Source organism: Pyrgilauda ruficollis, unplaced genomic scaffold (genome assembly GCF_017590135.1).
Source record: "Pyrgilauda ruficollis isolate IOZ18807 unplaced genomic scaffold, ASM1759013v1 scaffold31, whole genome shotgun sequence".
Lineage (NCBI taxonomy): Eukaryota > Metazoa > Chordata > Aves > Passeriformes > Passeridae > Pyrgilauda > Pyrgilauda ruficollis.
Genome location: NW_024524489.1, coordinates 2,048,887 through 2,076,584, shown reverse-complemented (window position 1 = coordinate 2,076,584; position 27,698 = coordinate 2,048,887). Strand labels below are relative to the sequence as shown.

The window sequence follows — 27,698 nt, the reverse complement described above, 5'->3', positions numbered from 1 at the left end:
TTGGACACTATCAGTGTCCATGGAGCTGTTCAGTGTGAGCTGGCAGGGTGGCAGTGGCTTGCAGGGCTTGTTTAGCATTCCTGGAGGCTGCAGATCAGCTCCAGCACTGACAGAACCCACTGCAGTTCAACACTCTGTTTTGGCTATGGCTTGTACTTAAAATCCATCCCTGGCCAGTGAGTGGCCACAGATTAAAGGAATGGCACACTGGTACTGATCAGGAGTGCTCTGTGACCTACTTGGGAGAGCAGAAGGGACCTACCATCAGGCTCAGCTGGAGACTGTAAAAAATGAATTTAATTTAGCCCTGTAGTCAGCCAGTGGTTTGGGAAAAGAGATCTTGCTTAAGGCAACAGATTGTTTCAAAGTAAAAAACCACCAAAGCCAAGGTAATATGGATTTGGATGGAAGACTTTGTCTTTTAAACTGCACCCCAACACCAAGAAAACACAAATTTTTCTTTTTACTGTTTTAGGAGTGATAACTATTTTTTTTTTCTCCAATTTGACTCCAAAATGAGTATCTTAACTTCAGTGGGTTTAAACCAAACAATTGGAATATGTGTACTTGGAGTCAATTCTATAGTTCTAGGAAATCCAAAGCTGATTTGTACAGTTTGAACTTCCTGTAGGAATAAAAAATATTAGTCCCTTGGTAGCATAGCAGTGTATGGCTGTATTGAAATTAGATTTACTGTCCCCTGAGCTTGCTGGATCACAGTGTGTCCCGTGGTGTTCTAAATACCCTCACACTTAACAGTGGGCTGGCTGCAGGGCAGTGAAGGAAAAAGAGCAATGTTCTGCACTGATAAACTGACACCACACCCGTATGGAGGAGATAGAGATTAAAAAGATCCTGGTTAAGTCTGCACTGCCCTGTGCTGGGTCTGTGAAGGAGCAAAGCCTGGGGTCTCTCTCCTCCTTACCTGGTGCTGCCAGCTGAAACTTTTCATTTTAGCATTGGATCCCCACATGGCAGTGGAGTTTGATGTTTAACTGTATCATGTGTCCCCTTCTAGCAAAATAAATATATTATGAATGAAATAGAGTCGCGCAGGACTAATGGGAATTTTGATTTTTGTTGTTGGGCTTTTTTTTGTGTGTGTGTTTTGTTTTGTTTTTTTGGTGTTGGTTGGTTGGGTTTTTTTTGTTGTTGTTGTTAGAGAGCACCATAAAATCATCTGCAAATTCTGAAGAAATCCAAAGTGCTGCAGGTGAGGCTTCGCTGCCACCTCTCTTTTCAGCACAGGGTTGGTGTTCTGCAGCTCTGGGCATTGAGTGACACCCTGGGAGGAAAAGTTCTCCTGGCTGAGGGGCTGCTCCCTGCATTTGAACTGAGCTGCCTGACTCACCCAGGTAACTTTTTATTGAGATTACTCTTGGTTTTGGCACAGTGAGCTTCCCTTTCTCCTGAGCTGGCTGTAACACAGGCAGGCACCAATGACTACCATAATCTAGTAACTTCATTTTGGGGTGAAAAGCTAAAGAAAGCCTCAGTCTGAGCTCATGTCTGTGTCCTGGCCTGAAATGTTATTGAGCCTGAGATTAGTGATGGGTGCATTTTGAAAGCAGTGAATTGAGGGTCCAAATGATGAATGGCAGCATTTTTGGGCCCTTACTGAAAATATATCCCAGCAATTTCAAGGGAAAACAGCTCCCACACCAAGGAGTACAACTGCAGGAGACCCATTAGTGTGTATGTAGTTGGATCCAAGTAAAATTAAATCCAAAGTGGCAGTGGCCCAGGATGAAACTTGATGCTAATTGTACATAAATAGCAGAGGGACTGTCATATGACAGGCTATAATCAATAAAACATTCCTGTTGGGACCAATCTGCATGTCAGGTGTCCTTTCTGGAATGGAGTGCTGGCACTGCTGTGTACCCTGATTTAAGAGTTGTTCAGGATTTACTCCTCACAAAAAAATTAATTTCTATTTCTTTTCACTCAAAAGATCTGGACTAAGCAAATGAATGCAACGTTCTGTGGTGTAGCTGCTAGGCACTGTATCTATAGTTCTGAGAAAATGATGTGTGTGTAGAAGTGCATTCTTGGAGTAAAATTGACCTTTTTCCCCTAATAAGAAATTTAGTATCTTTTGTTTCACCTAATGAGAAAGCAGAGCTCAGCCTTGGTAGATTCTATTCATGGGGTTTTTTTCTTTGCACAATGTCATGTGTCTGGAATTGTTCTAAGACACAAGTGTGGTTAGTAGATAAGATTTTTAAATTGTTTTTTTTTTTTTACAAGACAGTTTGGTGCTCTTTGTGATCACATCACAAAGTGCACATTGAGAATTTGTTCGCTGATTTTTTTTGTAAATCCCAATTTCTAATGATTTGCAGTTACAATTGCTTGTGGCTCTAATACTCTAATAATTTCTGAAACTTGACATGTAGGGAATTTTTTCCTTACTGAAATTAAACAGAACTGTATTAAAATGATAATGGGGAAAAAGTGATGGCTGCAAAGGAAACTGTAGAACCAGGGTTAAGAGGGAAAGCCTCTTAAATGGATGAAGAGTGTGGTTTCATTTAAATGAAAAGGAGGAACTAACCTAAATAATGAATGAAATGTGTGATTTCATTCAAATGAAAAGAAGGAACTAACCTAAATAGAAGTGTCAAGAAGATGGGCACCTGAACTGGAGCCATGAAATATTCTGATAAAGAACACTTTCTGCTTGTGAGTGTTTGGATGAGAGTTCCACTGACTGAAGTCAGTGTGATCAGATTGACTTATAAATGCCATTTTCCTTTTCATAACATCTCATACAGAATTTTGTTACAGGAGTTTCCTACAACAAAGTTAAAATCTTATTGTCTAAATGCTTGGAGGGCCAGAGAATTGTATAAAAATTGGTACATTATGAAAGGAAGTTGCAGGAATTTTCCTCCAACTTACTAAAAGGAATTGATTTTAGTCCTCTACACCAAAGAATCAAAAATGCCTGCAGAGAGAAGTGGCTGATGAGATGAGCCCTGTTAAGAGCTGCCCCTCCATGTGACAATTGCTGCTGTCCCCCCTGGTTGGAGGAGGCTTTGGGCATCCTGCAGGTTTGGGGCTTGCTGCACCCAGGCAGCTCCCAGCTGACAGCTCCCCTTGCAGCCACTGCTGGCAGGAGGCAAAGTCCTCAGTTCTGAGGACACAGTGAGGCAGTGTAGGAGCTACTGTGGTGCTCTCTCCAATATCCAGTGTTTCCTCTCCTCCCTGTGCTTGCTGGGTGAGGCTCCTTTGGAACAGAGCACTGATGAAGGTCCCTGGGACCTTGAGCACTTCTCAGAAGGGTGCAAATAAGGCTTGAAGGGTGCTCTGATTTGGGCCTGGCAGGAATTTATCTGGGGTTGGAGGAATCCTTGGGGATTATCCAGCTAAATATGTAGTTACTGAAGAAAACCCTCTGTTCTCATTTATACCACTATTTATCATTTTTGCTGCTGAGTCACTTATTTAAGACTGAATTTATGACACCTTTTATTAGATCCAGTTTCCATTTAGAATCCTGAAGTATCAAAAGCATAGGATATATCTCATGTCCAAAAAAACAAGAAATTATTTTTATTTTATTTTTATGTTATAGAATTATTTATTTTCTATTATTTTATTTTTGTTTTTATTATTATTTTATTCCAGGCAATGCTGGAATTTCTTCCCTGGCCCTCTGAGGAACATCTGAAAGCACAGTGCCCCACATCAGGCATCATTCACAACTTCCCTCTCATCCAACCAAAGAATCCCTGAGCTGTATTTCCTCATTTCCTTTCTCTTAATAGTCCATTTTCCTTCCCCACCCTCTCACATTGCTGTCCTGGCATCCCCTTGCATGTGATATTTATATAGTTCTTAGCTGGAAATGGATTTCTTCTGGACCTAGGATGGTCTGGGAATTGCATTACACTCCAAGGTGACTTTCCCTGTAGTTACAGCTCTGCTCCCTGTGCTAGCAGGCACCAAAGCCCTGGCTCTCCCCTGCTCTTGCCATGTGATGCATTTTTCCTCTTAAACAAGGAATTTCCTTGAAACAATTGTTATTTTTAGCCTCAAATCACCTGACAGTTTCTCATATCACATTGTGATTCAGCTCTTTCATCCAAACAGGTGAAGAAGCTGTCACTATTTTACCACAAAACTGTTGGTGTTTGCTATTTAGGAGTCTTGAGCTTCTGGGATTGTCACAGACCTCCTGGGATGAAATTCTAATATAATTCTGAAAGAGGAATATAGATTAAATCCGTGCAATTTGCCTTTAAAAGTTTTCCCTTTCATGTGATAATCTGATTAGAACTGAGGCACTGTTTCATATTTTATTACCCACAGAGGAGAGGTTTATGCCAGGTTCTTGCCTCATGTTTGATTCAGATGTTTGTGAACTGTTGGTAACTGGCAAAACATCTCAATGGGGTTATTTGCATGGAGCTTCCTGAGCATTGATAATACTTCTCTAGAAATAAACCTTTTTCTAAAGGCTCAGAGGCTTTATTTCATGTGGATAAACATAGAACATTTCACATCATTTCCAAAGTGCAGCAAGAACGTTTCTCTTGTGATTTTTTTTCTTTATAGATTGCCATGAATAATGATGGAGTTATGACTCTGCAGCTCAGTGTCAATCCACTGCATAAACTCACCTGTGCTTTTGGAGAGGGCAGGGTGGTGACTAAATCATTACTTTATTTTCTTTCTAGGAAAGATTAGTTCATTTTACAAATTTCAAATAATATTTTCAAGCTGGTTTAAAGACAGCATTGGGGTTTGTACCTTAGATAAACGACAGGCATTTGACTGTGCAACCCAAGCATAATATTTGAAGTGAGGGGGATCAAAACTACATTAGCTTCAACTTGAAATGATTTCTGTCAGTACTCACTTCTTCACAGTGTTGCATTCTTTTATTAACCTGTTTTGTCCCCTTGAATTTCTTTGTCTGGACAATAGAACACTTCAGTGGAGTTACTGGAGGTGATGGGCCTGCCTCACCGTGACAAACTTGTAAAGTATTATGATTTCTGTAAAAATTAGTCACAACAGAACTAACCAGATCTTATCTGGGCATCTAGGAGAGATGAGAGTCCCTCTGCTCAGGAGAATGGGATGCAGTAGTGGTAGCACTCCATGCAGCAGGAAGGAATTCCACAAGATGCAGACAGAGGTGTGTGTGTTTCTGGTCCAGGACAGTGGTGTGGGTGTGCCTTACACCATGGCTTTTATTGCAGGCACTGGGAACTACTCTAGGCAAGAACAGGGTGTTTGGAAAGTTGGTGTGTTTTGGATCCTACTGCGAATAAGGAGTAATAATAATAATTAGAAAAAAAGGTTTTCTTGGTTTTTAGCATGAGGCAAACTTCTTGTCGAAGGTGCTGACCAACTGAGTTGAAATATGTTTGTATTTGCTGTGGGATCTGAAAGTGTTGAACCTTATAAAAGCTTTCATGGTGCTGAATTCACCCTTCAGGAAAGTCACTGGAACACTGGGACCTGTTGCTCAACACAGAAAGAAGCAGAGCACAATAAAATTTTGAGCATCTTCCCCTTAGGCCTCAAGGCTCCAAATCCTGTGGAAGGCTGGGCTTTGCTGAATGATGGGGGTGATAATGTTGCATTCCCTGCTCACAAAGCAGCTGCTAGAGCTGGCATTGGGATGGGGCTGGGAAGTGGAGAGGAATCCAGAGCCCTGAGGATCTTCTGGCTCCTCTTCTGCCTCACAAGGCCTTTGGAGAAGCTCCTGTTCTGCAGTGAGGATGGCATGTGGGTGGAGCTGGGCTTCCAGGAATGCTCTTGGAGCACATGGGATGCTGGGCCTTGTTTTTCTCTCTTGCCTCCTTCTCTCAGGGAAACAGAGCTGTGATTTCTCTCTCCCTTCTCCTCCCTGTAGAACTGGAGCATGTGTTCCACTGGGCACTTTCAAAGTAGGTTAAGGGGTTGTCTGGTGCTTAGACATCAAAATAATGTTGTGACCTAGTGGGTAAAAGTGGGTTTTGAGGTAATGGTGTGATTCCAGGTAGTTCTTGTGGAATGGATCTGCCATCAGCCCCTTGGATCTTCCTCCTCTGGTAAATGATCTGCTCTCAGGTGATGCCACCCAGCTGTGATTGTTGCTGCTTGTTTACATTACCCTGCAATTCCTTCATTTTGGTTTTCTGCTTGACTGGGACTGCAGCAGAGTTCTGACACCATCTCAGCCAGGGTAAGAAAAAAATATTTTCAGATGTCACCAACCACCACATTGGTTCATATGTATCTTAGCTCCCAGTCCTCAAGTGCTGCTATTTTTGACAAAATAAATGGGGTTTGTTATTTGCTGTTCATTTATACGCAAGTTTGTGGCGAGAAAATAGGGCATTTTTGTGCACATCTACTCTAAATCTTTTATTTTAGTTCTTGTCTGACAACAGAGAAAAGGATGCAATAGAATAAAGTTCAGTGGAGGGGGAAAAAATACTGATGGCTTGAGGTGGTCATTATACTCAGATATGACTGTGTTATACCTGCATAATGCTTTACTTTCTCTGTGATTCTGAGCCTGCAAACCTGCTGGGAAATTTATTTTCACACTGAGAACCGGAGCACATGTTGTTTAGAAATTTTATATACTCATTTTATAGCATGAACAGTAGGTTCCCTCCAGCTTGCTTTACTATTACTGGTTTTTGCATGGCTGGAGTTTTCTTGTTGTAACAGATAATCCCTTCTGAGATGAGTAATGGCACAGAATATTGGAGTGGTTTTCTTCCTGAGCAGTCAAGGACAAACCAAAACAAAAGAAATGTGAGCAGTCACACCCAGTGTTGCATTTTTGTGATCATTATGTACAGGGCCCTGCTCTTGAGAATACACTTGGAGTCAGTGTGGTATTTTCAGCTTCAGCACTTTTCATGTGGCCAGAACTGGATTGAAGATTTTTAGAATTTCCCAGTTGTGATATCTCTTAAACACCAGTTCAAGGGAGATAGACAAGAAGTTCCACTGGTGTTCTGTTTGTGCACATCTTTGAAGGATCACTTAGAGGTTGGGTATCAAGGTGCTGAGCATCCTTTTTTCTCAGAAAAAAATACCCCAACAAACCAACTTTCATTATTGTTTTGCAGTAAATAAGTTTTCATATCACTTCTTCAAAAAATCCCTTTTTCCTCCTGTTTGATTTTGTCAAAGGCCCAATTAAAAGTGGTGTTCAGTGGTCACATTTTGAGATGTATTTAGGCACAGAAACACACCTTGGAGAGTTTTCAGAAGTGTTTAATATTTGGAATGTTTTCCCACGTCCAAGTCTCTTCTGTGCTGCATAGAAAACAACTCCTGTTGAGAGAAAAGAGCAGCTGAATTCCAGTGACTTTCCCCCTGTTTAGCTGGAGAGAGTGAGGCTGTCAGGACTTGTTCTCAGTTTCAGCTCAGTAATTCAGTGTTTGCTTCCCTGCTCTCTGGGATCCTGGGGAGCAAGTACATAATATGGGTGTAATTGGAGTACCACTCTCTAGTCCTGCTCTTTCTGACAAGAAAACTGCTTTAGATCACAGAGGAGCTCCCAAATTCGTTTAGGCTCCTGTGCAGGGACACTCCCTGTGTTTATTTAACAGCACTACGAATTTCTGAGCACCAAAATAAATTATTTGCACAAAACCCCTGACGTTTGTCTCTGATAAATGTGAACCTGAAGATTTCCCCTGAGCTATGTTCTAGCATGAACTTTATTCACTGGAGGGATCATGTTTATACTATTAAAAATTTGGACAGATTTTTGACGATGTAACATTTTGTTTCCCATTGCATGAGCAAAACTGTTTATTGATGATGAGAAAAACTGAAGGTTTTGATTTACAGTTTGTTTGCTGCTTCATCATTTCAGTATCCTACATTTACAAGTGTTTAGCAAGAAGTTTAACACTTTAAATGAAAGATTGTTCATAGGAGTAAAATAAAATACAGGCAGAACCTTCCTCTCACCCTGTCCATGGGTGTGTCTGGCAATTTGCATATTTATCAGATTAATTTCCATCAAGATAATTAATTTCAGAGATTTGATGGGTTGTAGTGTCACCAGAGATGTTAAATGTTGGTAAATATTACCAAATTTGTGAGGGTTTTTAATTATTATTAGGCTAAAGCAACTAAGAGTTCATATGAATGTTCCAGAAATTTGATGATTTGATTTTTTTCCCCCAAACCATGTATCTGGCATTTACTTGTCCTTTTATACTAACAACGTTTATAAACAATAATGCATCTGTATAAAAATATACACTAAAAATGAGTCATTAAGGGTTTCCAGCCTCCAACTCCTTTAAATCAATGCTAGAATAAATTTGGCAGTAGATCACAGGCTTATTTAGAAGATGAGGCTGGGAATTACCTACAAAATGGTCTGTTTAGCACTGTCCTTAATTTGTGGGTGTGATTTCTATGGTCAATAGGCACCAATTCTCTTCTCTGGTTGTGTCAGCACAGCTGAAAGGTGCAGGCAGGAATTGTTGGTTTGAGTAACCACAGGAAAACCTGAGAAGTTTTGAGAAATTCCAGAACTCAGGTTTGAATAAATAATTGCTCAACAATTAGCCCACAAATATTTTCCTAAGTGTCAAACTTGCTATTAAGCAGTTTGCCACCCTACAAAGCAGTTTGCCACACTCTGAAATGCTGGGAAGGGGCTGAGCTTTAAGGCTTCATTGTGTTGGAATGGCCAAGCCAAGCTTTATGCAGAGCTGCCACCTTCAGTGGGGTTAGGAGCTCACAGAGGTTTGAAATTTTAAGGTTGGAACAGCTGCTGTCAGGTTGGGTGATGCCTCACTGAGTGTTCTGGGTGTGAAAGCCGATTCTGAGCTTTCGGAAGCCTCTTAAATGTTTGTGCTGTTCAAGCTTTTCAGAAAAAAACCTTCATTAAGGAGCTGGTACTCTGTGTTAGAGAGGAAGTTTCGCACCAAGAGTGGTGACCAGGACAAAGAGCAGCTGTGAACAGTCCCTTTTAACCACATTCCAGTGTCACTCCTCAGTGGGCATTGCTAAACGTAAACTTTGACAATTGGAACACAACTTGTTTCTAAAACTGAAGAATTAAATCTTACCCTAATCTGATTCCCCTGGCTTTTTTATGCCACATCACCCTCTGGCCCTTGCTGGGCAAGGCTCCTTCTGGAAGAGCAGGAATCTGTGTAAATTACAAAAATTTGATATAAGAAGAAAGTACCTCAGATATATTCTTCTTTATATTTTGATCTTTAAATAGAGAAATCTACTTAGATGTTGTAATTGTAGTTGGTCAGCAAAAGAATTTATTTTGCTGTGCCTTTGCAGGGCTGCCTCAGTGGCACATCTTGCAGGCACTCCACTCTCACCTCTGCTTGCAGCAGCAGTGTCAGTCACTGCAGCCTGTGAACACTGCATGGGAAATTCCCTCCAGGGCAGGCATTTGGAGAAGATCCCTTTCTCCTGCAAGCAGAGCAGATCCCATTGCTACCTGGAGGGAAGGACTGCTCCAGAACAACTTGTCTCTGTTTCAGTGGCAGCTTTGAGTTCAGTCAGAGACAGGCAGGGATTCAGCTCTTGACTAACACACAGTTTAAATGTTTGGTTTTTTTTTTCCCAGAGGGGTGATTTTCAGTGGTAGCACAGGTGGGTTGGGGTTCCCCTGAATTCTTTTGGGGAGGTTTATTGGTTATGTACAAGCCCATCAACTGTTCTGCTGTGACATTGCCTGTATCTACAGCCACGTGGAATCAAAGAGTTTTGTTTGCGGCCTTGGATTCCAGATAATTCAGAAGCCAAGGATTTCTAGGATCATTTGGATAAGAGGTTAAAAAAAATTTAAAAAATTACAAATCAGCCGTAATCTGAAAATGGCACCTAGTGGTCATTTAGAAATTATTCTTGAATATTTGTGGTAATGGGCACTGAATTGTCTCAGTAAAATATGTTTTCATCTTTTGCTAATTTACTTATTCAGTTTTAAAGCAGTAAGAATGTAAACCCACGAGAAGTTACTATAACAACACAGTAGCTACAGTGACATCTTGTTAAAATAATCATTTTAGCAGTTGGCCTAGTGGTGAACACAAACACAAGGACTCCTTATTTTACTGGAAGAATATTTTTGCAAAGAACCCTGCATTATTTGGAGCGTGTTAACTCTGTTCCACATGTTTTACACCCCACCTGATGACATGAAAGAAATGCAGAAATAAGTGCAACTCTGCCTCTTTTCTGTTGATCTCATGAAGGTGTGTGCTCAAGTCAGCCACACGTGATCATATTGCCTGTGAAAGCAAGGGAGCAGAAGTAAATCCCTCAATTAACCACTGTAGGAAAAATTCCAGACCTGTAAGCATTCTGCCCAAGCGAGGAACTGAGGATTAAACCTCAGGAGCAGCCAATGCTTTAAACATTTCCATGAAAAGGTCATATCCACGTGGCTCGGAGCCAATATCACTTATCCTGGCTTTTGTATTCCCTGTCAGTCACAAAGGAGAACACACACATGCTGGAAGAAGGTAATTGTTGCAGATTAAAGCCTCATGTGAAATGAAAGAGCCATCAAAATTCTTTATAGTTGCTTGGCATGAGTTCTGATAATGCAGAGTTCTCTTTTATTATGGTTTTCAAATGCAGCCATCTAGCACAGACTAAACAAAAGTCCCCCAAGACAATAGGAGCAGCCTGTGAGTGGAGTGTGTGGAAGTGCTGTGCACAGCTGGAGCTGGCAGGTGAAACACAGGCACACAAGTGCTTGTTCAAATAGGAAGATTTAGATTTTTTTACTTTTCCCCCCACCCTGTGTAACTCTGTCTTGTATTTTAGCTGCAAAGAAGATTTTTTTTTTATTGTTCAGCTGTATTTTAGATCTATCTACCAGCCTTTATTTTACAGAGAAAGATCTTTTTGTCTTGTTGGGACAGTAAAAAAGGCCAAATTTCCTGGTCCTGCATTGCTACTTATCATGGAAACTGAAAAAATAGTAGTCATTAAACTTATTTCCTGTCAAACTCACATGCAACACCTATTTTTGGCACATTTTATGTGAGAGCAGTGTTAAGACATTTATAAAGGACACGTTGATAATTTTCTTCAGGGTTGTGCTTGAACAAGTTACACACCAAGGAGGAATACAGGACTTTTTCTTGCAGTCATTAGACATTGTGCAGCTTCATTGCTTGTTCCATTTGTGTTTTGCACAGGTGTTGACCCCTCTGTGCTCCCTGTTTCAGGCTCTGTTGTTCCTGGTTGAAGTCAACGAGTGCTCTGAGTGCACACAAAAAATGCAACCCAGTGAGGCTTCCACCTGCCCAGTCCTCAAGGAAATGTCAGCAGCCACTGATGGGAAGAGGCTTCCTAATTCAGAGGTGATTATTTTTGCTTTGATGCTTTTTAGTGCCTTTGTTGGTATATTCTGATCAGCATGATCCCAAAATAAAACTAATTCAGGCTGACAGATGCTGTCACACATTCAGTGTGAATGGAGTTCACTGAGATTTTGCAGTTTTAAGTTACTTAATACTAAAAAAACAACTGCTAAAACATTATCAGCAACTGCTTTAAGTGATTAAAAGCCAAAGTGTTATGCTCAATTCTGTGAATGCAAGATTTAAAAGCTCAACAAAGCTTTGAAATAAAATACCAATAAGAAAAATATCTTTAAAAGTATTTTTAAAGAAATTACCAAAAAGTTGACTGGACTCAATTTTTCTGCTTGAATTTCTGCCAAAATCCTTCAAATTTATGTAATTTCCTTTTTTTTTTTTTTTTTTTTTTTTTTTTTTTTCTGAGCACTTTTTGATTCAGACAACTGTGGAATTTCCTGTTTTGTTTTTGTTTTGCTACTGGAGCTAAAGCAGCCAACAGCCAAAGTCATTGTAGAAAACCAGTCTTTCAGTGAAATTGAACAAATGCACGCCCTCCCCACATCTGCAGCTTCTGTTCTCTGACCAATTTCCTCTTGTGGTGATTTAGTCTTTCCAGAGTCTGCATGTTCACTCATCTTCATGTTTCTCCTTGTCCACAGTGAGCCCTGTTTCCCTCTGCAGGGCCTGTTCCAGTGGGGGATGTGTATTTTTAATTATCTGCTGTCCTTATTTAAAGAGATTTGTCCCTGCATGGTATAAATGTACCTCTGCTGGTTCCTTGGTGAGTACCCATGCACAGCAATGTTATTAAAGTTGTAATTTGCTTTCTCCAAACATTTGCAGCTATCACTGCTACATCTGTAACAGAAATTCCTTGGTAAGAGCACTTGAAACCAGTCCAGAGTTGCTTTAATTTTTGAATTGTGCCTGTGCAAAGATCAGTTTCAGATTTTAAAGAAGAACTTTTTCTGTAGCTATTGAGATTCATTTTTCCTGACACTTTTCCATAGCTATTACCCTCATCAGTGGGATATAAGAACAATGATGATGATGATGATAACAATAACAACAATTTATTTATTCATCCTTAAAATACAGTTCTTTGTTTGTTTTTAAGAGGTTATTCAAAAGATAAGAGCATCCAGAGAAAATATGTTTGTTAGTAATATAGTTTAAATATAGGTGTTTGTCTACCAATCTGACAAAGCAATAGTTGGGAGGAAGAAGCCTTGAAATGGTTTTGGTTCCATGCTGACTTTAGTCTCCTCCATAATTCAGAGCCTCACAAAACTGATCCAAAGCCCTCAAATCCTTGGGATCCCTTCCCATGGCCTTGGTATATTTTGGAGAAATTGCCACCCACAATGTGACAGCATGTTTGGGATCACTCTGGAGACACCCATTGCACAAACTTCCTTTGTCTGGGGCTGCTTGGCCAGCAGGATCACTCATCCCACTTTTAGGGGAGCTACAAAGCTTTTTGTGGGAATCAGACCTCTCCCTCTTACACAACACCAAGGTTTTGTAAGAAGAATTGTAAAAAGCTGGTTAAAAAATGCACCAAAAAAAGGTCCAAGTTCTGGTTGTAACTGCTCAGAAGGTGTTGCACTGGATTCTTGGGCTTTATCAATTGCTTGTAAACATCCTTAAGCACTTGGTGCTGAAGAATCAAAGTATTTTTCTCTTAGTGCTATTTTTAAACACAAAAAGGCCTCTCTGCTAGGTGGCAAAAGGATTTTAAGCTTCTACTGGATGTGTTAGAATAAAAAAATTTCCCTTAAGCCACTGGTTGCTGCCTGTATATTAATGCTTAGCAGGTTATTTCAATAGCATGCAAGTTAAATTAATATTCTATATTTGTTGCTGATGAATTTGCAGTGATTAATGTGAGTTTTTGTAAGTTCTTGGGCTCGTTTCTGTCCACAGCTGAGTAGAATTGCAGATTACACAAGCTTTTCTAGTTGCCAACAAAATGATGAATCAAGTTCACAGCACGAGTAGCCCATGAAGCAGAGCAGGAACTGCAGGAGAATGGTCTTGACACCTGCAGGTTGGAGAGAATCTGGTTTTTAATAAAAAGGAGTAAAACCCCTTTGAACTCCTGTGCCTGTAAATAAATCCCCCCACCCCAGCAGGGGTGTCTGGAACAGTGAGGGCTGGGCAGGAGTGGTGAGATGAGATTCCCCATATCTCAGCTGGGGTCAGCAAAGTCAAATAAGGGAATGGGAGACAGGGAGAAATGTCTGATACTCCAGGCATGCTGCCTGCCAACATAAAGCAGAGCTGCCCTGAAAGAGGATTTAGCAATTTGCTCTGCTGGGTTTGAGATCCAGTGTTTTGCAGCACTGGAAATTGGAGTGGTTCATGCCTTAATCAGGATGGTTTGGATGGAAACTGTTCCCCCTGTACCCACTGAAGACATGTAATGGGAGTTTTGCTGTAATGACTCTAATGAGCCTAAGATTTGATTGCACATCTTCTAATCCCACATTTCTGGGCTGATTCATGGCTCCATTTATTCCTCTTTGACCTTCTGGAGCCTGGAGGAGGCAGATTTGGCTTTTTGCCATATTTGTCAGCATTAGTAAAATCAGCATCTCTAAAACTTCTTGAATTCTGGGTAGTTCAACAGAATATTTTAAGCACAAGGAATCTGAAAATCACTGATGTGCCTAAATCATTCTGTCTTTTAAGAAATATGTAGTTTGAGAGAATTTTGGTGTAGAGTGTTTAGCTTGAAAGATGCCACTAAGAACTTCTTAGTGCTTGGTACAGTTTAAGGAAATAAGACTAGGAAGACAGTTTGCAATCCTGAAAATTGTGGAAAGAATTGTGTAATGAGGCTGTAGTTAATAATTGTTTGTAAATAGGCATTGTCTTAGTTCCAAAATCTGCCTTAAAATTTTTGGCTTGCAACATTATTGTACCTGATAGTAAAATAAATGGAGCTGAGCTTGACTTAGGTTAGGTGCTTTATTGGGCTGGAATAGATGAGATGACTGTTGCTAAAATGTTGAAGCAAGAAGCTGTCTGAGGTCTTTGAAAATAAAACTGTAGGGAGAAATTAGAAGCAAAAGATGTGTGAATGACTTATAATCACTGTCAATGCTTGGCAAAACAATTTTTTTTTTCTTTCTAGTAATCTTTAATAGCATTTATACTCCATTCCAAGGTACTGCTTTGTAATTTGAAAATGCCAACTTTGTTGTTTTATGGTAAAAATCTTTCACTCTTCAGCGAGAGAGAATTTCCCCTCTCCTTGCTTTCTTTTTTCAACCAGGAGCCTCGTGCAGCTCGTTGCTGTCTGTGAGCCTTTTGTAACCAATTCCAAAGCACCTTCAAAGCACACTCAAATCTTGTCAGCACCGGAGCTCTTTGTAAAGCACCCCAGGAGGAACAAAAGATGCTCATGCAGGAGTGCATAAGGTCATTTAATCAGTGTGCTGCCTTCTGAAGGGGTGGGTGACCCTCTGAGAGCTGGGCTGAGGTGTGAGTGCTTCGCAGTGAGATTAAATTTCACTTTATAACTCCTTGTGGATAGTGGATCTTTAACTGCCCTCCCCTGCCTTGGGTATCCTCTCCAAACCTCGCCTGCTTCTGCAGGGAACAAACCTGCTCCCCACTGCTCCTGCCATTGAGCAGAAAAAGCCAAGGGATGTGTGGAAGCACCTGCAGAGCAGGAAAAGCTGTAGGCTGACCTGGGCTGGCTTTGAAAGAGGTTCAACCAACTGCCACCTTAACATGCTGCATTCAATAGCACAGAAAACTTGCAGTGCCTAGAAAACGAAAAGCTCATCTCCAATTAATTGCTGTGTGTTCAGCATCGGGGAAGAGAGGAAAAAACTCCAAATTATACAGTAGCATGTTTCTTATCCAGAAAATTTTGTCTAGAAACACCACGAGCTGACTTTTTGAATCATCACACCAAGTACAGGGCTATGTCTGCTTGTAAGGCTCTGTCTGAGCCAACTCCACATTTCAGTAAGCTCCATGTTAAATTAGGTGGTGTTTGCTCTGAGTTTTTTTCCACATATTGAACTTGTGCTGCCTTTAAATTACAGAATTTTTACTCTATCTTTATTTATATAATATTTATAAATATCATATAAACAAATATATTATATAAACAAATATAATATCATATAAGCAAATATAATATTATATACATAAATATAATATTATATAAATAAATATATTATTATGCTTTGTAGTATTTATTTTATTTATAGTTATTACTATTTTTTTACTGTATCTTTAACTGGGAATTCTGTGATAGTAATAAATAGGTGAAAGTGGGAAGTTTGAGGACAACCTGCAACTAAAGAGGCACAGACACCTTCTGGCCCTCTTCAGGAGGCTCAGTCTTGTCTGGTACAATTTGGCTTTTTGAAACATTTTTTCTGGTACTTGTAGACTGAAAGGGATTTTGGTTACCATATCTGGAAAACACTGGGATGAAAATTACCCTGGAAAGTCCTTCTAAGACCTTTGCAAGCAAAGTTTCCCTTTGTCATATCATCAGAAAATGCTGTGTAAGAGAATGTTTGCACCTGCTGTGTCTCCCATAGCTGTCCTGAGCTCAGCACTGGATTTTGTGTTCCTATTTTTAAAAGCCATCTTGCTAAATAGGTACAGAGAATGTTCCCTCTGAAGGGGAAGGGAGCAGCAGTGCAGCGTTAGGGGAGCGCCATCGGTGAACTTGGCATGCCTTGTATCAGCTGAGGGAGTGAAAGGAGGCAGATAAGAGAGCTGAATAAATTAGCATGCGTTTTGTGTGAGCCATACTGACTTGCAACTCCGAGGAAAAACTCTTTTTAAGTCTTTCATGTAGCGTGAATCACCTGAGGGAGGGCTGGAATCGTCTCTGAAGGAATTTATCTTACCTGCTGCTTAAGATGGAGCAGATAAACCTAAGGAAAATGCCTGGCTTGGCTGGCAAGCGTTGGAGTAAGTGTCTGCAGAAAGAGATGGCAAAGCAGGGAGCCTGCAAGCAGCCTTGTGCCTGCTGCCTGCCAGGCTTGGAGTCCCTTTATAGAAACCAGCAGCCTTGCCTGGAAAAGGAGCCAAGGAGTTGTTACAGCTTTCAGGAAGGCAGGGAAAACAAAGAGAAGGGAAAGCCACACAGAGCTCCTGTTTGGACAAACTGTGTGATTAGGCTGAGTGTGTTTGGGGGAAGAAGTGAGGAAAAGCAAAGCTACAGCTTAGTGCTTCCACCCCCTCCTCAGTCTTATTTTAATATGTGTTCAGCAGCGATTCACTGCAGGGCTTGTCTGTGCTTAAACTTGCCTGCTTTAATTAAACTGATCATTTAAATTGATGTTAATACCTGAGTGTGTGCAAGCATTCAGTATTTTGAATGAGTTCTGTGTGCCTCTGTAAACTACAAAGCAGATTTAACCCGTTTGATGAATATTCCCAAATGTATTTGGAAAGTCTAAATTACCAGCAACCAGTTTTTCCCAATCTTTCACTTTGTGTGTGTGTAAATGTTCTGTTTTGGGAAGTGTGTTGTGCTGACAGTTCATTTGGGATTATTCATGCTGCAGAGATTAATTCTGAAACTCTGTAAGTAATAGGAAGTCTTTTGGTGACTTGATCTTTGAGTCTTGTCTTGATTTATGGTGACTTCTGGGAACTGGGCAAAGATACAGGACTGGAATTCCAGGGAAAATGAATTGCTTGCTTACTTTTGTCTGACATTTTGTAGTCTGTGTGCATATGAAGCATCTAGAATCTGTCATTGATTTCTCTTCCAGCATGAGACTGGCAGAACTGCAGCTTGCTGCTTGGCAAAATGCTGATCATGGTGCCAGAGCACACAGCCATCCCATTTATATAGGTATTGAAAAATGGAAGTGGTAGCTGCATTAAATGAAGTGGCTTTTAAGGGAGAAAAGCAATAATGAATCTAAATAAATGATACAGAACTCCTCTAAAAGGATCATAAAAATATAAGAGGGTAGAAGTGTGGGCTGTTTCAGTGGTGTGATTTAAGAGTGAGAATCCATAGGAGATGAAATATTTAGAGAGAGATGGAAACTTGCAGTGGCAGTGAATATTATCAGGTGAGAGCAAATGTGGAGAATGTGAAAAGTTCTCACCACTTGTATTTGTAATAACCTGGGTGAGCTTTATGCCTGTTTGTACTGACACATGTTCATGTATCCAGTGTTAACTACCAGAAGTACATAAAAATACTTTATAAAGTTCAGCTGCAGGGTGTCAGATGCACAACAGAGAAGGAGAAAAGGAGCAGTGGTAGGAAGTTCTGGGTGGTATGAGTGGAATCATTCCAAAGTGCAGGTGAGAAACATCTTCATCTCCTCTATTAATTTGACTGGATGCTGTTACTTGCTTTTGTTTGTTGTACAGTTAATGAGCATTTCTGGAGGGAAATTGAGAGAAAGGCAGCTGTGAAAACTATTTTGTTTTTTAATATGAACTAACCTAAGTTGTAATCTGGGTTAGTCTGCCACCACCATCAAAAATTATGATTTTTTTTATGACTAAAGAAAATCCCCAGTAGAGCTGTGTTCCACAGGAGAGGTCTCATCCAGTGAAAAAAGCTTTGAAAAAGATCTCCACATTTTACATCCACACGAGGTGACTCGAACATGCAGGACTGGGAGCAGACCTCAGCCTGGATCACGGAATGCACAAAGCAGCTGTTTTGCCTATAAATAAACCAAGAGCCTCTTCTCCAGCGAGGCTTTTTTCCCAGATATGCCATGGAAATGAGCTGCCACTTTAACTGTTGGTGTTTAGAGTTAAAGCATGTGGTAGTGGCAGGATTCACATTCTGATGTGTGAAAGTCACGCTGGCATCAGGTTTCAGCCTTATCGTGGTGAAACCGCTGTGCTGCAGGAGTTAAATCTGTCAGCCCTTCTCTTCCTAACCCCCCCGGTGCCGCAGGTTTGTGTCTTAGCTAGAAAGCAAAACTCCGCTGCACTTGGTCAAAAACATCTCCATGCACCACTGATTATTTTGTTTCCATCTCTTTGTAAATGCCTACATATTTTTAATATTTTAACAGAATTTTACTGGGGGAATATCTACTTGATCTCCTGGGCTGGTTGGCTTGCTTGCTTTTTTTTTTTTTTTCTTTTTTTTTCTCCTTGGATTTGTGCCTTGAAAAAAAGGTTTTGTTTTGTGTGGCTTTTTTCCTCTCGTTTTTCATGTGGATCCAGGGAGAAGCAGCAGATCTTGCGGGCTGGCTCAGTGCCTGGGGACAGCATCTCAGTGACCGGCTGGTTGTGCTCCTCTGAGCAGAGCCACTCGCTGTCACCAGGAGCTCAGCTTCTTTTACCAATTTACTGGCTGGGAATCAGCCCTTTGCTTACCCCAAAGCAGCAGCGCTCCCCTCTCTCCCATCACCTGTCCCGGGCCCACACCTGCTCATCCTGCAGGTGCGAAACCGGCAGCGCTCCCCATCTGGGAATAAAGCTCCGCATGGAAACAGCTCCAGCTCCGCTGGGCCGAGCAAACCGGGGCAGGAGGAGAGGCAGGCAAGGCACGGATGGAGCTCGATCCCGCTGGGGGAGAGCAGGGGAGAGCAGCAGCTCCTGCTCCCGGCTCCTGCGGGGGAGAGCAGAGCAGGGATGGGCGGCCCCGGCAGCGCTCTCGGCCGGGCTCCCGCCGCCCTCCCCAGGGCTGCAGCCCCTGGCACCGCATCTCCCAGTGCTCGGCTGGGAGGGAGGAGAGAAGCTGGCACCCTTGTCCTGAGTGGACACCAAGGACAGCACAGTGCCTTTGAAAGGGGCTCTTAGCCAGTTTTGGGCACAAGGCGCAGCTCTTCCTCAGAGGAGCTCTGTACCCATTCACCCTCTCTTCGTCTCTTCACCCCTCTTCTCAGCAGAATAGCCAATTAGGAAAAAAAAAAAAACAAAAAAAACAAACCAAAAACCTACTTAATAGGTCTTATTCTTTTATTTCCTTTGTGGCTTCTGAGATTTTGCACTCATTTGGAGAAAAATTTGAGGAGTTGGCAGTAGGTGAGGTCCCTTCCAACCCAAAGCATTTTATGATTATATTTCTGTGATTTCTCTATCCAAACTGGTAATCCAGTGCTTCCTTCTCTGCCTTAAGAAAACCAACCGAACAAAAAAAAAAAAAAAATCCATAGTTGATGTTTTTCTTGATTAAAAACCCCCAAATAACAACCAAACAAAAATAAAAACATCCCCCCAAACTACATTAAAATACTTTAACCATAGTGGCTGTTCACACAGGCAGTTCTAGCCAGGTATTAGTTCTACATTTTATTATATTAGCCCAAAGACAGTTCTTTCAGCTTTTCTTCTCAGTTTAGCCACTCAGAGTGCAGCTTCCATGCTGGCAGCCCTGTCTTCAGAGGAGCGATTTGTTAATAGAAAATTCAGTCTGTTATTTCTCTGCCACAAGAACCCCCCTTGTCTGCCACAACCTCTTTTGTCAGAGGTGTTAATGTTAATGACGGCACTTTTCCCATTACAGTTTTGCTTTGGTTACAAGGGTCTTTCAAGTAAGTCTGATCTCCTCCAAAAAGGAAAGGATGCAATGGGCCAGATTTCTGCCAGGGCATTTTGCTGGGAAAAGAGGATTTCTTCATTCTCTGTGTCCAGCCAGGCCCCTCTCCAGGCCAGGTTTGCTGGGCTGGCAGCTGTGGCTTTTCTTGCTGGCCAGGCAGAGGACATGGAATGTTCTCCCTGCAGAGGGTGTGCCCAGGGAAACAGGCAGGGCCCAGCCTGGGGCTCAGGGCAGGAAGGATGCTCTGTGGATAAGGTAATGGGGTCTGCAGCCTCAGGGAAACCTGCCAAAACCTTTCTCTAGTAGCTGCGGGGATTAGCCAGAAATCAATAATCAAGGCAGTCACCAGGGGAAGGAAAATACATCTTCAAGGGAAGCCAAATTCTGTGAATGCTCCATGAGAGCAATCATGGCAGGATTTAGGGTAATTGTGAGGCAAACCGGATTGGGGGAAATTGTTTTAAAAGAGATCCTGAGCTGGCAATAAGGACCACATGTTCTTTCTTATCTCTGCAGAAATGGCCATCTTTTTTAGCATAGTGACCCGTGTGAGTGGCTGCCACAGACTTGATTTTTAGCTTCTACAAACACACTTGTAGTGAATGTAATAAATTGCCCTAAATGAATGTGTTCCATCAGTTTTTGTGGCTTTAGCCTTGTTTCACCTCTACTAGGCTGTGAAGTGTGTTATTGTAATCTGCAATGTGCAGGAACATTGGGATAGATTTCCTGAAGTCAGGGAACTCTTCTTTTATGGCAGGAGTGATTTTGGCTCATCTGTTGTTCCATGTTCTTCCTCCCAGGTGGGTTGGAGTGATGATATCTTCTCTTTTAAACACCAATTTGTCTGTGTTTGTCTATGTTTTAACACTTTGTCCTTGCAGAAAAGCAGTGATTGCTCTGAGCACTGAAATCTCCCGTTGGCTGCAGTGCTGTTACAATCAGGAATATCAGCTATTGAAGGGAGCTCCTTAATTATGCCATTTAACACTGCCTTAATAACTGGACCTGGATAGGCCTTCAGAAACACTGACTTTTGTTTCATTTCCAGGGGCAGGATTTGTACTCAAGTTGCTTCATTGTAGTGTCCAGGAGCATCAGCCTCCAGGCTGCCATGTGTTTGGATTCACCACGAAAATGATAAGAAATACATCTACCTCCTCATTACTGTGACGTGTCAGGCATTTTTGTGGCTTTAAAAACGTCTGCTTCCACACAATGAGAGGGAGTTTATAGCAAGTTAGGCTTGGTGTTTTGGCAGACATCTACATGCTGTTAAAACCCTGTCAATTCATCTCAGAAGGGGCAAGGAATTGCGGTTTATTTTGTTTTGTCATGACTTTGTTCTGGCAACTGTATCAAATCCAGAAGAATTAGCAGCCAGCAGTGTGAAGAGCAGCTGCTACCATCCAGCTCTGAGTCTTCCCAGGCCTGTGCCATTAGCACTCCTTCTTTCCTTTGCCTTTCCTCCCTCTCTCCAGTGTTCATTTCAAAGGTTATTAAATGAAATCAATTTCAGCCTTCCTTTAGCCTAATGCTTTCCAATTTTTCTCTTCCCTGGCTCATGTGTCTCATCCTACAGGGATATTCTTGTCTCCATTTTAACCAGCTCCTCGTTTGGAGTGCTTTCCTGAAGTCCAGACTGATGAGAAAAGTGATTCTTCTAAATACAGGTAATAAAATAAATCGAATCAAAGGCACGTGCCTGGTTAGCTGAGAACTGGCCTTTTACAAATTAGAGTTATATTATATTGGATTAAGATTCAATATTCATTTGCCTGGGACACTTACCTACATTTTTGTTCTGGTTTTTTTGAGGGTGCAAGCTTGAGAGAGTTAGGAATTTTTACTCAAGGAAATTCCAAGCTTTCTACTTCTGACTGTAGGAATTCTTTATGTTATATTATAAATATTAGGTGCAATAATTTCCTTTTTAATTGTGAAACTGTACCTCATGTATCCTTAATTTAATTTATTAGGATGACTTAATTTCACATAGGCCTAAATTACACCTGGATCTTGGCAGCCAGACAGAAAATTACTGATACAATTTTAACACCTCAGTGTTTGACAGAGGATATTGCTGGCCCAAAGGATGTATTTTTTGATTATATTAAAAGAAAATTGAAAATGCTTGTTTGTTTACTCAAAGCCATAAAGGAGACCTGCGGGTAAGGTGTGAATCTGGGCTCTGCCATTTCCCTAATAGCAGCAGTTTTAATAAAACATTAAAGCATTGATTAAGAGGTACTGTTTCTGTTGAAAGGGACTGCTCTTAATTCTTTTTCCCTGGAGGAATTAGTCACACTGTAGTATTTTTCTGAAGTGGAAGGTAAAAACACTGATAAAATCAGTTTGAAATCAAGGCTAGGTCATTATTTATGTGTAGGATAGTGTGCCTATAAGGCTTATTTTTAATAAGAATGTAGATTTTTCTGCCTTAACCACTTAGATTATCAACTCCTGGGAACTATTTTTGCACTGTAACTCTGAGCACAGCCTCGGGCTCAGTGGTCATGAGGTGCTTCTGCTCTGTGCTGTGATTAATCCTGGTGATTTTATCACATGCAAACCTCTTCCATGCAGCAAGGAGAATTTGGATTAAGGTTCCAGAAACCTTTCATGTGGCATCTTTTCTGGACAGAAGTGAGCAGGAGCCTGTCCTGCTCAGGGTGCTGTCAGGAGCAGTCCCATGGAAGTACAGGAACATTTGGGATTTCTTAATTAAGGAAGCAGAACTTGGTGCTTGGGTAATGATCCACTTAATGATCCTGACAAAACACTCTCCTTTATTGAAGTGCTCTATTCCTTGGGCTGCCTAAGGCTTTTCTAGGAAGTGCTGTAGAAATAATAAGATAATTTCTACCTCTCCATGTACTGCAGCATTCTCAGCTCCAGGTGTGTTTCCTTGTGTACTAATCCTGGCATTTCTGGTGTGACCACTACTGCTGACACTGGGGTGTTTTCATGTGAGACAAACCCGTGGAAGGGATGTGAAAAGAGTGCAGGTGTCTCACTCTGTATTCCCTGAAATGATGTTGAACAGCCTTTGTCAGTACCAAAACCTACACCTCTGTTTTTTCAGCTCCCCTGGAACTTTCTTTTTATCACTTCTTCTGAGTGCAAAGGTGTGTCAGTAAAGTGAGGTGCATCAAAAATCAAACTAAGGAGACCTTCCTATTTCAAGGTAGTGCTTGTCAAGCATAATGTTTTGGGGTTTTTTCCTGTGTTCCTGGCAATGTTTTTATGGCCAATTGTGAAAACTCAGAGGTTTGTGATGGACAGGTGTCTTTTCCAGGTGAGTTCACCCAATTCCCAACTGAAACTTATTCATTAAGAAAGTCTTAGTGACTTTACCAATAGAAAATCACCTCTGTGGAGAGTATAAATTATGGTTCCATGAGACATATTGGATTTTGTTGTTATTGTTCTGATGAAAACCTGTATTGATCTTCTGCTATTTCTGTTTCAACTGAAGAAAAGCTATGCACTTTATGCTCAGAAATATCCAAGAGGAAAAAAAGGGATTACTTGGAAATTCAAATGAAAGAAAGGTAATAAAGTCAAAGTTTTTGCCATGACATTAATTGTAATTGAATTGTGGTTGGAAATACTGCCTTTAGTTTTTCCTAGAAATAGCAAGCAGGGGCACGTGCTGACATGCAGCTTGTGCTGCATCTGAAGAGTGAAATTCTGTTCATTTCAAACTGCTGTTCCTAACTTTAAATAGTGCAAAATGGGATTTATAACAGCTCTGTAACACCGAAGTAAACTTGAGGCTGTTTGTTACTCGTGAGGAACAAGACTACATCAAAATTCACCTTCATTCTTCTGGTGCTTATTATTTTGATTTTGTTTTGCTTCTGGGGCACATGTTCATCTGTTACAAAAATCCGAATGTTTCCTTCATCTTCTCTTCAAAATTAAGAGTTATATTTCCTTTTCAGCTTTTATACCTGCTATCTGTTGATGTATAAAACAAAAAAAAAAATCATTGTTTCTTCTGTTACTCTGTGAATGCTTCTCAGAGAAACAGGTTTACTGCATAAGTGAAGAGCTGGAAAATTGTGTGTTTAGAAGTTTAACTTCTGATAATATTAGAGAGAGTAAGCTGGAAAAAAAACCCTAATTAGTTACCCATTTCAAAAATCCCACTTTTTAATTATTTTTGAGATCAGGTGAAGGGCTAAGAGACTATAGTATTGATGGTATGGATTATATCTGCTAGGTATCTTTTGCTTTTTAATAGATACTCTCAGAGAATTAAACATGGCAGCTTGCCAACATTTTCAATTCTTAATGGCATCAGTGGTAACAAAAGGCTCATGGTTCATTATTTATTTGACCTGCTGAGAAAACTGATTACTTGGAATAATACCACTGAGTTTGTCTCGTGCTGTGAATCCCATCTTAATGAAATATCTGTTCAAGGAATAGGTGAAGTGAAATGTAGGTGTTCCTTCTTGGAATATTTGTGAGCTTTTACATCCTTAAGAAAATATTTTCTCCATCACACCAAGTCTTTCTGCACAGTTGATGCCACCTTTGGACTTCTCAAAAAAGGGAATAACAAGTAAGCATTTTGATCCCCACTGTGTGTTCCTCTTCAGCACTGTGCTGTGCCTGTTCCCTGCTCCTCCTTCAGTGTGGCAGTCAGGAGAGGGGAGCTCTCAGTGCCACAGGCTCAGGTCTGTCCACGTTTCATGGGATTTACTTTGGAATAGCCCTTTAGTCCTTGGGACCAGCTTCCCCCTAGTGGTTGGGATGCGTCTCTTGGTGGGCTTGATCCCAAAGAAATCCAGTTTGCATTTTTCCAGAGTACTCTGCGTGTGCAAGGCCTGTCTGCCCAGCAGCCTCAGTGAGTATTGGGAATGTGGATGGATATTATTTCTACTTTAGGATGGAGAAGCACAAGGTCACTGACCTGCTACCCCACAGAGGGTCAGAAAGGGAAGCCTGAATCCTGTTTTCCTGCTCAATGGATTCTGAGTAGCCACTGTATCCACCACTTAAACTTTGTATACCAGTCCCCTGCTCATTATAGAGGAAATTCCTAACTCTTTTCCATGTCTCCTCTTTCCCCTATAGCAGTGAGACCCATTCTTGAGAAGGAATCAGCAAAATAAAGGAATATTTAAAATCCTGAAACACTCTAGATGTCTGGCAGTGAGACAATATCAATTATACATAGCTGTGTGTTTAGAAACTCAATAAAACTCTGCCATTTCTCAATGATCCAGAAGAACAGCTTGTTCTGTAAAAGGCATTTTCTAACTATAGACAGGTATCAATTCCTTTATTGACTGGATTGATTCCTTCCTCTGCTAATGCATCTGCTGTCCTGATAAGGTGACTCTGACCTGTAACTTCCCTTCTTTGGTGGAAGGGGTGAAGGAAAGAGGTGTTTGTTCCCAGTGCTGTCAGTGCACAGCCCCTGCTCATGTGTGCTTTGAAACACCAGTTGTGAGAGCAGCTGATCCTCCCCAAAGTGCCCTCACTTCTGGTCACTTAAGCAGCACACCACTCTATTCTGATTTCTTCCATCACCCAAATGCATTAAGAGAATGAAAGCAGTCACTCTTGGGTACTCCCTGATGTTATTTTTGTCTCTGACCACAAATGCCATTTGTTCAAAAGCTGATGAGCTTTATGTCTTTGTAGGGATCCCCATGCTGGAATGAACTCCAGGCTCCCCTGCCTGGGAAGCATTTGCCAGAGCTGCTGATGTGATTAAGCAGCTGGGAGGAACTCCAGTGCAGGTGAATTCCAACCTTTGGAATTTCTTAAGGGAGTGGTTGGAGTGAGTGTGAAGTCAGTCTTGGGTTTTTTAAACATAGTTTTAAGTTTTTTAATTTTAAAGGATTCCAGAGGTTTGAAGATGCTTGTAAATCATCCCAGCAGATAGACCAAGCATCATAGTCTTCAGAGCATTCTCTTGGCCAGAATATTCCCCTACAGCTCTGGGGAAGAGGGAAGCTGGGAAGGAATCCTAATGCAGAAGTGAAGAGGTACAGCCTCCAGCAGCCTCAGCTGGGAGGTACAGAGAGCCCTGAGCATGAAACTTTGCTGCAGCTCTGGAGAAAGAACAGATCCATCTTTCTCCCACACAGCTGGGGAAGGCTGAGTGCTGTGGCTGCCAGCAGCCTGCTGCCTCAGAATGGAATCAGCACTGCACTTGGGCAGGGGAAGCACAGAGGGGATTTCATTAACATTAATGGACTGGCTATGGAAGAGCTCTGCATGCTGACAAGATAATGTACAGCTTTAATATAGCAAATTTCTACTGCTGGTGGGGTCTGCCCAGCTGTAACATTTATTTTCACTGTTTAAAATGAGTCCTGAGGAAGATGTGGGTGAGATGCTGTTCCCTGTTTCCATCAAAGCACCCACTTCTCTGACAAGGACCAGACTTCCCACCTCACTTTTTCAAATGGTTGCTCAGACTCCTGATTCTGAGCAGAAAACATTTAAGCTGTTTTTCAAAATGAACATTTATCAGGGGGTGTTCTGCCCCCTTCCCAAGGCAGGGTATTAATTAAATTGGAGGACTCAAGAGCCTGTCTGGAAGGGATTCTGGATGGAGAGGAGGTGCAAACCCAGAGGACCAACATGAAATGCAGGCAGATGTTCTTCTAAAATGGAAGAGTTAAAAATCCAAACTCAAAAGGACAAAGAAAGGGGAAAAAAGGAGAAATCTTGATTCTGGAAAATGATAAGTTGCTTATCAGAGGAAATGTGGATGTGTGATACCAGGGTGGGGTGGTTTTCTCTCCAGTTCCTGTGCTTCCTCTGAGGTGGTTTGACTTTAGAAATATATAAAAGAAAGGTGACTTGTGGTTTGTGTCCTGTGCTGGCAAAGATGGAATGGGAAGAGGGGGCAGATTTTGCACCACTAATGTTGCAGGAGTAGAGGCATTCCCTTACTGTCTGTTGATATTGAAAACAGCCTGAAATGGCTTTTTAGCTTTTTCCTGGGGAAAATAACAGGAATATCCAAAGATCATATTAGTTAGAAAAGAAGCAAGCAACCTCAAGATGAATTTTGTGTTTGCTGTGGTGTGAAGAGAAGCACTGTAGTGGTGATGGCAGTGAAGATGAATTCTGGGGATGCAGGTAAGATATCCTAATGCTTCCATGTTCTCCAGGGATGGCAGTTTGCAGGTCACAACCCTGGTCTGGGGCTAAGGGGGATGGATAGATTAAAAAAAATCCCAATCTCTTAGAGGTCAGAGCTTGAGAACTGAGTTATGATTCCTGCAGAGTCAATGGTAGGGATCTCCCTGGCAAGAAATGCTTGGAAATGTGCAGTTCAGTGCTTTCCTGCCACACATCCCTGTTTTATGAGGCTGGGATCCAGGCCTGACCAGCAGTTGGTCACTGAGCACCTGCCCCAGTGCAAAATGGCCAAGTTTATCCAGAGAGGTGAGAAACTGCAACAAGCCACCCTCACTGTCCTGACTGCAGAGTTTCCAATGCTCTGGACTGGAATATGGTTGGAATTGTGCTCCAGGAAAAATGTCACCCCTGGAACAGCTCTGTTAACCTCTAGCAAATCACTTGAAACCTGCAGTGCTGGCCCAGGCATTCAGTGCAAACAAAGCACAAGCTGCTGTAGCACATTTGTGCCAGGGTTTCCTGATTCCAAGTGCAGTCAGATATGGCCTAAAATGAACCATTGTTGTAACAATGACCAGAGAGGCTGGGGTGAAAATCATGTTATTTCCTTTGGAAAGAAAAGAGTTCTATTTTTAACTATTTTCCCCTTAATCTTACTATTTTGTTCTACCAGTGTTTATAGCAGAGAGCACAATACTTCTTGTTGTGATTGTTCTTTGTGTGGCTGGGATATAAGTAGATGTTCTGCAGTA

At 41.4% G+C, this 27,698-nt stretch overlaps 1 long non-coding RNA gene across 1 annotated transcript in view; it reads left to right on the top strand.

Annotated features, from left to right (window-relative positions):
- LOC121357047 overlaps positions 1-27,698 on the top strand; it is a 53,302-nt gene that overhangs the window by 23,277 nt on the left and 2,327 nt on the right. The window contains exons 9-13 of the long non-coding RNA XR_005955670.1: positions 11,190-11,324; positions 11,984-12,105; positions 21,413-21,503; positions 23,309-23,384; positions 25,492-25,589. This is a non-coding gene — a long non-coding RNA (uncharacterized LOC121357047). The remainder of the gene's footprint in view (positions 1-11,189; positions 11,325-11,983; positions 12,106-21,412; positions 21,504-23,308; positions 23,385-25,491; positions 25,590-27,698) is intronic.